The following is a 12,114-nucleotide window of genomic DNA, read 5'->3' on the forward strand; positions in this document are numbered from 1 at the left end:
TGGCATGCGTGCGGCCCAGGGTTCGATCCTCAGCACCACATACAAACAAAGATGTTGTATCCGCCGAAAACTAAAAAAAAAGAAATAAATATTGAAAAATTCTCTCTCTCTCTCTCTCTTTAAAAAAAAAAAAAAGAAAGAAATTGTTGGGCTCCAATGTGGCTCCACCTTCAGTCTTACCCCTAATACAGCCCTTCTATAAATATTGGACCCCCAGCCCCAAGTGGGGGTGCTTCTCACTCTCAAGATAGCCTGTATTCTCCCTTAAATGTGTATCTACCTTCCTAAATCAACTTCTGCCCATGCCTTTGTCTGGCTCATGCTGAAATTCTTTTTGGTCACTTACACCAAGAACTCCCTAAGTTGAATTCCCCTCCCCTCTGGGAACTTGTTGGACCCTTCTCCAGAAACATCTCCTCTCTTCCTAGAAAAAGAATCCCTAATTTCACTAATAAGAACATGAAGAAGATTTTAAAACATCTCCAAAACAGTTGGCTGTGGACATAAGTAGAACATTTGGACAAGCTGGGAAGAGCCCAGATAAACTATATAAGGGAAGAGTTTGTGAATGTGGCTGAGTGGTAGAGTGCTTACCTGGCATGCACAAGATCCTGGGTTCAATCCCCAGGACAGCAAAACAAACAAACAAACAAAAGTATATAAGGTGATCTATCACTAAAAGTTCATCATCCCTTTCCAAATCCTTGTTGGGATTGAGGGAAAATGCCCTAAAAGTGGAGGACATGACATGGAAAATAAAGACAATAAATTGGGTGCAGTGGCTTACACTCATAATCCCAGCAGCTAGAGAGGCTGAGGCAGGAGGATTGCAAGTTTGAGACCAGCCTCAGCAAATGAACAAGACTGTAAACAACTTATCAAGACCCTATCTCAAAATTTAAAAAAAAAAAAGGTGGGGAGGTGATGCAGGCCTGTAATCTCAGCTCCTCAGGAGGCTGAGGCAGGAGGATCAAAAGTTCAAAGCCAGTCTCAGAAACTTAGTGAGACCCTATCTCTAAATAAAATATTTTTAAAAGGGCTGGGGATATATATGGCTCTGTGGTTGAGCGTCCCTGGGTTCAATTTCTAGTATGAAGGAAAGAAAGAGGTAGAGGAGGAAGGAAGAAAGGAAGGGAGAGAGGGAGGTAGGGAGGGAGTCAATAAACTGGCTTGTGCAAGCCAGCTCCTGGAAAATTACACCAGGATTGAAAATATATGGTTAAGTCCAGTAACTTGTTCTTCACAGATCCATCATCAAAATACAGTGCCTTTTCCCCCCACACAGTTTCTCAGAACCATGAAACAATGGCACAAATTTTATTCCTCAAGAATTTGAGATAGTGCCTTTAAATTTCTAGAGAAAGAGAAGTATAAATTAAGTTGTAGCTTATTTGATGGGAATCGAAGATATTGGAGTTGTACTAGATTGCCCTTCCTGTGCTCACCAATATTTACTAGAAGAGAAACAACATATCTCACTTGACTACTAAGTAGAGTTGTTGCCTCTTGTAAAATCATTACTTAAAAGCAAACTTGAAAATATGTGGTAGTTGGTTTAAACTGGCTTCAAGCAGCAATTAAAATGTGTTGATCAGAACTATTATCCAAAACAGAAATTATAAATGATGGAAATATTCAGATTTTAAAACAATAATTCAGTGGATAGTGGGAACAGAAAAACCATCCTACTTTGTTTCTGGGATATGCTAGTTACGTAGCCTAGAATGTATATGCTTGTTTATTACAGTTGCACGGACAGAGTTTGTCTATTAAAGAGCATTTAGTTGTTCAAAGTATCCTTGGATTATATGATTTCCAAAAGTAGGTCTCTTCTGAGAACTGTGAACTGTGGAAGAAATCAAACTATTTTTTTTTCTTTTAAAAAGCCACATGATGAGGGGCTGGGGCTGTAGCTCAGTGGTAAAGTGCTTGCCTCATATGTTTGAGGCACTGGGTTTAATCCTCAGCACCACATAAAAATAAATAAAGATACTATGTGTTCATCTACAACTAAATAATTTTTTTTAAAAAAGCCACATGATGAAACTACTGTAAAACCTAACAATCTACTTCACATTGAAGTGGAAAAATATCCAAAAGAAGCAGCTTCAATTTCAATGAGGTAAAAGTGCACTCGCTATGAAGGGGTTGGAGCTGGGGCTCAGCGGTAGAGCACTCACCTAGCACATGTGAGGCACTGGGTTTCATCCTCAGCACCACATAAAAATAAATCAACAGAATAAAGGTATTGTGTCTGTTTACAACTAAACAAAATATCTTTTCAAAAAAAAGTTCACTATGAAGACTTTGTTCATCTTTGCTGCATTTGGGATTTATATGGTCATTTAATAACATCGTGTAAGATTGTCTGGATCTTAAATACTATCCTTCATAAGAATATAATATATAACACATGAAATAATAAGATAGAACTTCTTATTAGGAACCACAAAGACCACTCATCTTTTTATTTATTTTTTCATTTAGTTAGTTTTGGTGGTGCTGGGGGTGGAACCCAGAGCCTTGCAATATGCTAGGCGAGTGCTCTACCACTGAGATATATCTTTCCCTTCATCCTTAATTATTTCAAGACTGTTTTATTAAAAAAAAAAAAAAAAACCTTACCCAGGAATGGTGGAACACAACTATAATCACTGCTCCTCAGGAGGCTAAGGCAAGAGGAGCACAAGTTCAAGACCAGCCTCTACAACTTAATGAGGCCCTGTCTAAAAAAATAAAAAATGAAAGTTCTGGGGATGTAGCTCAGTGGTGGAGAGGCCCTAAGTTCAATGTCAGTACCAAAAGAAAAAAGAAACACTTATATATGTGCCTCTACTTTCATATGCTGAGAAGACTATAAGTTTAAAACAACATAGCAAACAATCAATATTTTAAAGAAATTTTCCATATTGAGATTCTGTATGTGCAAAAGCCTTAATTATTAATATGCCAATGTTTATGATGTCAATATCTGTTCTAAAAATTAAAACCTACCTAGGATGTATGAAGCCCTGGCTTTGATCCCCAGCACTGAAAAATAAATAGATAGATAGATAGATACTTTTGGCATGATAAAGTTGTGGAATTACATCAGGGGTTTATGTTCGTGTAGAATGTTGTTGTTGAAAATATTCCACACTATTTTTACAACTTGAGAATATTTTTAGTATCTCTGACTTTTTATTTTTTATTTTTCTAGTTTTAGCAATCTTTTTTTTTCCTTTTCATTGATTTACTTTTTAATTGATGAATCAGTTATACACAAGGTGAAATTCACTGTGATATGTTCATACATGTGCATGACATAGTTTGGTTAATTTCCTTCTGTTGCTCCTCCTCTTTCCTATCCCTTCTCCCCTCTCCCTCATTTCCCTTCCTCTACTCCACTTTTCTCCCTTCCATTTTCATATATTATTTCTGATACTTTTGCCAGAATCATCATGTCATATATGTATGTGTTGTCTCTATATAAAGAAAATTGTGAATATGTATTTCTATGAATGTTTATCTGGAAATTTCCAAGGATTTGACTAGTATATATTCATTTATATTCATTTTTATTCATTAATATATATTCATTTTATTTTATTGCATATAGATTTCTAATATTTTGCATTCTTATATCATTAAGCTACCTTCATTTAAGTAAATTCATTAAATATTTTTTTTGAGTAAATTCACTAAATATTCCCTTAAAAATCAACAAACAAAATAAGAAGTTGCAATAAGAATGAGCTACCACTACACACCTATTAGAAGGGCCAAAATCCAGACCAGCAACAACACCAAATGCTGATGAGGATGTGGAGCAACAGGAACACCCATTCATTGTTGGTGGGAATGCAAAATTGTACAACCACTTCAGAAGTTTGGCAGTTACTTATCAAATTAAACATACTCTTACCATACCATCCAGCAATTGTATTCCTTGTATCTACCCAAAAGAGGTGAAAACTTATGACCACATAAAAACCTGCACACTGATGTTTATAGCCATTTTATACATAACTATCAAAATTTGGAAACAACTAAGATACATTTCAACAGATGATTGGATAAACTGTGGTATATCCAGACATGAAACATTATTCAGCACTTAAATAGAAATGAGCTATCAAGCCATGAAAAGACATGGAAGAAACTTAAATGCATATTACTAAGTGAAAGAAACCAGTCTAAAAAGGCAATATATTGTATGATTCCAACTATAAACAGAACATTCTGGAAAAGGCAAAACTATGAAGGCAATTAAAAGTTCAGTGGTCACCAAGGGTTAGAGGTGAGGGAAGGATGAGTAGGCAGAGCACAAAGGATTTGTACAGAAGTAAAACTATTCTGTATGATATTATAATGGTGGATACCTGTCATTATGCATTTGTCCCAACCACAGAATGTATAACACCAAGAGTGAGCCCTAATGTAAACTAAGGATTTTGGGTGAAAACAATGTGTTGGTGTAGGTTCATCAATTGAAATGAATGTACCACTCTGGTGTAGGATGTTGTGGGGAAGGCTCAGCATGTGAGAGAAAAGGGATAAATGGGAATTCTCTGTACTTCCTGCTCAGTTTTGCTGTAAACCTATAACTTCTTTTAAAAAATAAGTTTCCAGGCCTAGATAATTTCACTGGCAAATTGTATCAAAACTTTAGGAAAAGAAGGACACTTCTCAAATCATTTTATAATATTAGCATTGCCCTGATACCAAAACTAGAAAAAGGACTGTATGGGAAAAGAAAACTATGGCCCAATTTCCCTCAGTAATGTAGATGCAAAAAAAAAAAAATCCTCGATAAAATATTAGTAAATCAAATCCAATAAAACACATAAAGAATAATACACTATGACTAAGTGAAACTCATCATAGGAATGCAAAATTGGCTCAATATTAAAAATCAATCAATCCAATGTACCATATTAACATACTAAAGTAATTGAAACACATGATAATATCAAGTGATGCAAAACAAGTATCTGAAAAAAACTTAACATTAATTCATGATTTTAAAAATTCACTTAACAAGCCAGGTGGGGAAAAGAACTCTCACAGTCTGTTATAAAGCATCTACAAAGAAATCCCCACACCCAAGAAGATGCTTAGTAGAGAAAAACTAAATGCTTTTGCCCGAAGATCAGGAATGAAACAAGAATGTTCACTCTCACTCCTGCTATTCAACATTGTATTGGAAGCCCTACCCAGTTTAATAAAACAAGAAAAAAGAAATAAATGGCTTACAGATTGAGAAGGAAGAAAGAAAACAGCCCCAATTTGTAGATGACATAATTTTCAACATAGGAAATTCCATGGAATCTATAAAAATATCCTTAGAACTAAAAAGTGAGTTTAGCACTTCTGCAGACTACAAATTCAACACATCCAAAAAAAATCAAGCACATTTCTATATACTAACAATGAACAATCAGAAAAAAATTACAGTACACATATAATACTATTTGCATTGTTCCTCAAAAAAATCTAAAAGAACATATGTAGGATTTGTATGCTGAAACAATAAAAAGCTGATTAAATAAATAAAAAGGACCCAAATAGACTATTTTCATGAATTTATAGGCTTAATATGGTTAAGATATCAATGGTCCTCAAATGGATCTATAGATTTAATACAATTCCAGGATATTTTTGTAAATACAACTAATTGATTCTAAAAGGTGTGTGGAAAGACAAAGAAACTAGAATAGTCCAGATAATTTTGAAAAGGATAAACAACCAAAGGAATAACACACATTTTAGGAATTACTCCTAGCCAGGTGCAATGGCCCACACCTGTAATCCCAGCAACTCAGGAGGCTGAGGTAGGAGGATTCCAAGTTCAAGGCCAGCCTGGGCAATTTAGCAGGACCCTGTCTCAAAATAAAAATAAAAAAATAAAAATGGATGGGGATGCAGCTCAATGTTCGAGTGCCCCTGGATTCAATTGCCACTATAAAAAAAAAAAATCTCCAAGGTGCACTTATAATCCTAGCTACTTGGAAGGCAGAGAGGCAGAAGGATCAAAATGTTTGAGGCTGGCCTGGGCAACTCAGTGAGATCTTGTCTCAAAATAAAATTTTAAGAAGGCTGGGCATGTACTTCAGTGTCAGAACACTTGCCTAGCCATGGGTGAACACCAGGGTTCAATCTTCAGTACCACAAAAAAAATTTTAAAAATTACTCCAAACCTACTTTGTGTTAGTTATATTTCCTTTTCTGGGAAAAAAAATACCTGAGAAAATCAACTAAAGTGGAGGAAAGGTTTATTTTGGCTTCTGATTTCAGAGGTTTCCATCCATGATCAGCCAGCTGGTTCTGTCACTTTGGGTCTGTGGTGAGGCAGTACATCATGGAAGAGAGAGTGTGGTGGAGCAAAGTTTCTCACCTTATAGTGTCTGGGAAGCAGATGGGGGGCCTGGGTCTCCATATCCTTCAAGGGCACATGCCCAGGGACCTAACTTCCTCCCACCAGGCCCCAAGTTTCTACCACCTTCCAGTAGCACCATCATCTGGGAAGTGAGCCTTCAACACATGAGCTATGCGTGGTCATTTAAGATCCAAACCATGACACATAGTTATAAAGACAGTGTGTTATTAACAATGTGGTAGAGACAAACCTTTATGAAAAATAAATTGGCCATATTTGTGTGGGCATTTCAATAGAGAAAGGAAAATCTCTATAATGAATAGTGTTGGAAAAATTGGATATGTATAGTATTTCTTATTTATAGTATTTCTAATTTGTTATATGTGAGAGCAGAATGCATTACAATTCATATTACACACATAGAATACAATTTTTCATATCTCTGGTTGTATACAAAGTATATTCACACCATTTGTGTCTTCATACATGTACTTAGGGTAATGATATCCATCTCATTCCACTGTCTTTCCTACCCCCTGCCCCGTCCCTTTCCCTCCCTCCCCTTGACCCTATCTAAAGTTCCTCAATTCCTCCCATGCCCCCCATCCCCATTATGTATCAGCATCCACATATCAGAGAAAACATTAAGCATTTGTTTTTGGGGATTGGCTTACTTCACTTAGCATAATATTCTCCAACTCCATCCTGCAAATTTACCTGCAAATACCATGATTTTATTCTTTTTTAATGCTGAGTAGTATTGCATTGTGTATATATACCACAGTTTCTTTATCCATTCATCTACTGAAGGGCATCTAGATTGGTTCCATAATTTAGCTTTTGTGAATTGTGCTGCTATGAACATTGATGTGGTTGCATCACTATAGTATGCTGATTTTAAGTCCTTTGGGCATAAACCAAGGTGGTTTATAAACAAATTGTGGTTCCATTCCAAGTTTTCCAGGGAATCTCCACACAGTTTTCCATATTGGCTGCACCATTTTGCAGTCCGACCAGCAATATATGAGTGTGCCTTTTTCCCCACATCCTCACCAACACTTGTTGTTTGTATTCTTAATAGCTGCCATTCTGACTGGAGTGAGATGAAATCTTAGAGTAGTTTTGATTTGCATTTCTCTAATTGGTAGAGATGTTGAACTTTTTTCAAATAGTTTTTGATTCACTATATATCATCTTTTTTTTAAAGAGAGAGTGAGAGTGAGAGAGAGAGAGAGAGAATTTTTTAATTTTTATTTTTTAGTTTTCGGCGGACACAACATCTTTGTTTGTATGTGGTGCTGAGGATCGAACCCGGGCCGCACGCATGCCAGGCGAGCGCGCTACCGCTTGAGCCACATCCCCAGCCCCCACTGTATATCATCTTGAGAATTGTGTATAGTATTTCTGTTAAATAAATGAAAACTTATGTTCACACAAAAACAAATACACAAATGTTTAAGGCAGCTGTTAATGATTGCCAAAAACTGGAAACAACCTAATTGTTCTTCAGTAAGTGATTGGATAAACAAACTGTGTTACATGCATGCAATGAAATAAAATAATTAATTATTGATATACTCAACATTGTGGATTAAACTCAATGTAATTGTGCTGAGTGAAACAGCCAGCCTCAAAAGGTAACAGGCTGATACAAGTAATAATAAATGTTGGCAAGGATGTGAAAAAGTTATACATTGTTGGTGGGACTGCAAGTTGGTGTAACCACTCTGGAAAGCAGTATGAAGATTCCTCAGTAAACTTGGAATGGAACCACCATTTGACCCAGTAATCCCACTCCTCGGCATATACCCAAAGAATGTAAAATCACCCTACTACAATGGCATGGCCACATCAATGTTTATAGCAGTAAATTCACAATAGCTAAGTTATACAACCAACCTAGATGCCCATCTACAGGTGAATGGATAAAGAAAAGTGGTACATACACACAATGGAATATTATTCAGCCACAAAGAAGAATAAAATTATGGCATTTGCTGGTAAATTGATGGAACTAGAGACTATCATGCTAAGTGAAATAAGCCAATCCCAAAAATCCAAAGACCAAACGTTCCCTCTGATTAGAGGATGCTAACACACAATAAGGGACAGGGAGGGAAGAATAGAAGCTCATTGGATTAGACAAAGGGGAATGAAGGGAAGGGAGGAGAGACGGGAAGGGGAAAGAGTAATGAATTTGACATAACTTTCCTATGTTCGTGTATGAACATATGACCATTGTAACTCCACATCATGTACAACCACAAGAATGGGAAGCTATACTCCATATATGTATGATACGTCAAAATATACTCTGCTGTAATGTATAACTAAAAAGAACAAAAAAAATAACAGGCTGTATTATTCCATTTATATGACATTCGTGAAAAGACAAAATTATAGTGATGAAGTTTTGCAGAGGCTTTGGTGTGAAGAGAAGATGTTACTATAGGCAGCATGATGGAGTTTTTTAGGGTGACAGAACTTTCTGTATCCTGATTATGGTGGTGAGTACTTGAACATTTACATGTGTTAAACTTCATATAACTCCCCAAATACAATTATACTGTATTGCAATTTTAAATACATTTTTTTCAATGTTGCCAGTCAAGCACATGAGAATCCTCATTTTCTGTAGAACTATTTGACACATGTGTGTGTATACTTGAACATTAGGTTTATTTGCTTTTACGTCGTTCGTAAAAGGAATTCTACAGCACAACCCCTTTTGCATTTGGCTTCTTTCACTTAACATAATCTCTGTGTGTTTATTCTATCTCATAGTTGTGTAGTATTCTATAGGATAATATAGCAAAATTCACTTTCTCAATGGAGAAAGGAAAGTCTTTACAACAAACAGTGTCAGGACAATTGGACATGTAGGATATTTCTGTTAAAGAAATGAAAATTCATTTTCACACAAAAACACACGCAGATGTTTATGGCAGCTGTTAATAATTGCTCCAAACTGGAAACAACCCAGATGCTCTTCAATGGGTGATGTATAATTAGGTTGTTTTTATATAATTCATTCGTTTCTCATTCTTTGCTGTTAACAAATAGTTTACATTACATGAATATTGCTGTATTTTTACCAGGTTTATATGTATGGGCAAGAATATACATATCATTTGTTTTAAGATGGTAAAAAAAATAAATAAATAAAAAATATATTCAAAAAAGGTAAATCAAGCACTACCTAAATGTCCAATAGGAGAATGAGTGAACAAACAATGATGATAATCGATAAGATCATATCATCAGAATCATCTCAGAACATGTGAGCCACTGCTGGGTAAATTACACAAGTGTTCCCCTGGTGGCCATCGTGATGATGGCTCACAGCTCTAACAATGACCTGTGGGTCACAGTAACCAATGGGGCAGTGAGCTCTCTGAGCTCATCTCAGGATTCCAGTGGGCACAATAAGGACAAACAGGAAGGAGTCAGTGACACCAGTAGCTGGCCATCCCAGAGCACTACAGAGCCAACCTCAAATTTTCTTTGGCCCATGGTTCCCGTCAATGGCCTCAGAGCTTTCCCCTGCCAGGCTTCCCAGAGCACTTCTAGGAAGATAGCCCCTGGAGATGCCTGAATTGGCTCAAGTCAGTCCTTCTCCACCAATTCTAACCTCTCCTCTTCTTGGGCCAAATCTGCTTTCTTTTTTTTTTTTCAAAGAGAGAGAGAGAGAATTTTAATATTTGTTTTTTAGTTTTCGGTGGACACAACATCTTTGTTTGTATGTGGTGCTGAGGATCGAACCAGGGCCGCACGCATGCCAGGCGAGCGCGCTACCGCTTGAGCCACATCCCCAGCCCCAAATCTGCTTTCTTATGGCTTCAGCTCCCCTCCACTCAGGAGCATCCCCTGTATTCTGAGAGTATAATTATGCCCATTGATCAGGTTAGGAGACTGAGGCCATAAAGGTCAGGGACTGGGTCTGTAACAGCACAGCAGGTCAGTGGGTGTTGGCGGGTGGCCCTTCCCTTAACCCACAGTTGTACATCCCCTCAAGCCATGCACAGACTTTCTGCTGCTTTCTCCCCTGAAGGGACCTCCTGGGTCATCTATTTGCACCAACTAGGGCTTGTAAACCCAGAATCAGGCCCTGGGTGGGAATTGGGTGGGGGAAGGTGCCCAGGATGTGGTTGGAGGCTGATGGCCTTTTCCTAAACCCCAGGCTCTGTTCAGAGTGTCCCGAGTATCTTCATGATCTAAGCTTGTTCCCTCAGGACTAGTCACACTGTAACCTGACCTGCTTGTGGTCCAGGTCACAGAATCAGTGCATCTTACTGGGGGGAAGAAAACTATAATAAAAGTTCTAAATGAGAATAAGAAGATTAAAAATATGAGAACTTCTTTTTAGTCATAGAAATGATCTGCTGGTAGGAAGAACACAAGGAGGAGGAAGGTCATCCATAGAAGAACCCAAACAGTACCCACTAAAACCTCGGCCCTCCAAGAGGAAGGAGCAGAGCCTATCCTAGGCTGCCCCATCTGTCCATATGCAGAGGGAGGGCCCCAGAGACACCCCGTCCTAGGGGTCATGCACCCTCAGAGGCCTGTAACCCCACTAGAAGTAAATGCTTAAAACTGCCTCTCCTGCCCAGTAAATCCTGCCAGGCATAGTTGTATATGCCTGTAAGCCCAGCTACTGGGGAGGCTGAGCCAGGAGGATTGCAAGATCAAAGCCAGCCTGGGAAACTTAGCGAGACTCTGTCTCAAAATAAAATTTATTTTTAAAAAAGGGCTGGGAATGTAGATCAGTGATAAAGTGCCCTTTGATCTCCAGTACTGTGAGCAAGTGGGATAAAGAAAGATTGACCCTCTTGGGTCTTTTCTGAGGCCTTCCTTGACTAGGTGATGAGGTGCCCCCTGCTGGCAAAGGTGGGTATCACTATAATGTGGACAATCCTAGTGACATCACCATGGGACCACAACCACTACGGGACCACAGGCTACATTTAGGCCTCCCTGAATGAAAGGAAAATTCACTTCAATTTATCTAGAAGTTCGGGTGGGAATCTGGCCTTTCTGTGGATCAGAGATACCAAAAATAGGTAGAGAAGGGGTTGTAGGGTGTGAGCAGGTGACAGATGGCTGAAGGCTAAGAACAGAGAGCAAGGGCCACTGGGAGATTCAGACTCTGGGCCTCGTAACAAGGAGGAGGTGACAGAAGATGAAAGCCCCTGCAAAGGACTGTGCTCAGGGATGATAAGAACACAGGAGGCCCCAGGGCCTTAGTTTCCTCATCTGTAAACTGGGGATACAAGTAGAATTTACACACAAGGGTTTCTATGAGGAAAGCAGAATTCATGGAAAGTGGTGAGTCAGTCTGATACAGACTAACTGAGGTAAATGCCGACATATTGTTATTGTTATTATTACTAGAATCATTCTATGTCCATTGACATGACATGTTGTTGGCCCCCACAGGATGGGCACCGGGTTCAACGGTCCATTGCTGGCTCTGAAGATGGAGAGAAGGGGCACCAGCAAAAGGGGCACCATGGACAGACTCTAGAAGCAAGAAGAGCAAAGGAACAAATTCTCCCCTCTAGAGCCTCCTGAAGGAACATACCTGCCAACCTGGGAGACTTCCAACCTCCAGAACTTCAGATAATAGATTCATGTTGTTTTGAGTGACTAAGTTTGTTGTGAATTTGTTCCATCAGCAACTGGAAACTATTCAGGTGGGAACATGCATCCACCCTCCCTTCCTCCCTCCCTCCCTCCCAGGGCACTTGTGTCAGAGA

The 12,114-nt window shown here is 38.4% G+C and overlaps 1 pseudogene; it reads left to right on the forward strand.

The window, feature by feature from the left end:
* The first annotated feature begins 1,215 nt into the window (after window positions 1–1,215).
* Window positions 1,216–1,825, forward strand: LOC107159810 (annotated as a pseudogene).
* The last annotated feature ends 10,289 nt before the right edge of the window (window positions 1,826–12,114 follow it).

This window comes from Marmota marmota, unplaced genomic scaffold, assembly GCF_001458135.2.
Source record: "Marmota marmota marmota unplaced genomic scaffold, marMar, whole genome shotgun sequence".
Taxonomy (NCBI): Eukaryota; Metazoa; Chordata; class Mammalia; order Rodentia; family Sciuridae; genus Marmota; species Marmota marmota.